Below are 1,777 nucleotides of genomic sequence, written 5' to 3'. Positions count from 1 at the left end.
ACCATATTTCCGACAAAACGAAATCTGAAAATATAATATTAAGATATTCATTATAAAATTCACTTGATTTCGATTATTCCAGTATTTCCTCTTTTCTTTTCAATTCCGTTAAGTTAATGTACAAACATTCTTCAATTTTCAAATTTTCAAGATTTTCAATTTCAGATTTTAAAAATCTTATTCAAGGGAAAAGTATAATAGTAAAAATTTGAAAAAGTTAAGAAATCGATTACAAATAAATTTCATAACGAAATCTAATGTGTTTGATTGCACCACTTGTTTTACTGGCATGGTGGTGAGTGGACTAATTAGACACATGTTTTCGTGAAAAAAAACGACTGGCATCGAATTCATAAAAGACTCATCTAGAATAAAAACTATTGTCATTAATAACTAAATATTAGACGATAATATAATAAAATGTCGTGTTTTAAATGCAGATTTTTGATGTTTCTACCACTTTAATCATGAAAATACTATATTGCCTGTTGGAATAAAAATATCCGTTCTAAAATTTAGGCTAGAGTTCTAAGACGTCACTGGAAGTAGTTATCAAATATATTTAATCTACTGTAGAATTGTATGAAAACGGAAATCAATTTTGTGTATAGTTCATCAAACTTTGGACGCAATTATAGCTCGTGCAGGTAGTTATTGTTTTATCCGATAATCTGATATAAGTATACGGCTTTTGGCAAATAATTATCTGTTCATCTATATGTGAAGTGAGTTATCTCCAATGACTACAAAAAGTTACTATCAAGAAATGTAAAAATTTAATGTGACCAATATTAAAATACCGAGGACAGAAAAAATGTAGTTGTAACACCTACGTATTCACAGTTTTTTTGTTAACACGGTAGATTTTCGATCCCACTATTACACGTTAGTTTGAAATAATTTATATAAGTGAATCTTGAAAGTTTGGTTGACGAGATCTACGGGGCACATTCACAATTTATTATTTATAATAGGTAGACAAGTTGATGAAAATAATTAATCTGAGCTAATTAATTTATGGGCGTCAAGCAACAAAACAAAGTTAACTTAAGTCTGTTAGAAAAAAGTTAAGAAATTTGATTTTAATTACCACCTGGGTCACACATTGTTTTAGTGGTTGTGTAATTAAATTTTTTTTTAAATATATTTTTTTTTTTAATGCATCCTTCTCATTCCATCTTATTGTAAATTAACTTAAGTCGTTTGTGTGATTGCACACTTGTGTCAACTAAATCATTAAGCCGTAGAATATTTATTTATTTATTTATTTTTATTTTTTTTTATTAGACATAAAAGACCGCGGCAGCTCTGGCCATTGGTCTGACAGTAAATTACATAATTATGACATATTTACAGAACATATTTACAAAATATATACATATTAATACAAGTTAAATTTCCTTATATAATGTGGATTTTTTTATAAAAATAAATAATTTTTGCATTACGGTAGCTTCAGGACTGAGGGTTTCGTGTAGGTGGGTGCTTCTGAGGGTTTCAATACGATCTTGTTGGTTATTTCTGCACTAGGTGAAGATATTTTTGATCGTGAGTTGGTCACCACAGGTGGTGCAGCTGGGTGGATCCTCTTTTGTCATAAGGTGTCGGTGGGTACATTAAGTATGACCTATTCTTAGGCGGTTTATAATTGTTTCTAGTCTTCTAGAACATCAGGGAGGGGGAGGCCATGGGATCATTGATTTTTTAATTTCGTTGAGTTTGGTTGTTTGATTTAACCAATATTGTTGCCACCTTTCGATTGTGTGATTTTTTATAT

Source organism: Acyrthosiphon pisum, chromosome A1, assembly GCF_005508785.2.
Source record: "Acyrthosiphon pisum isolate AL4f chromosome A1, pea_aphid_22Mar2018_4r6ur, whole genome shotgun sequence".
NCBI lineage: Eukaryota > Metazoa > Arthropoda > Insecta > Hemiptera > Aphididae > Acyrthosiphon > Acyrthosiphon pisum.
This window is presented reverse-complemented; position numbering follows the sequence as displayed.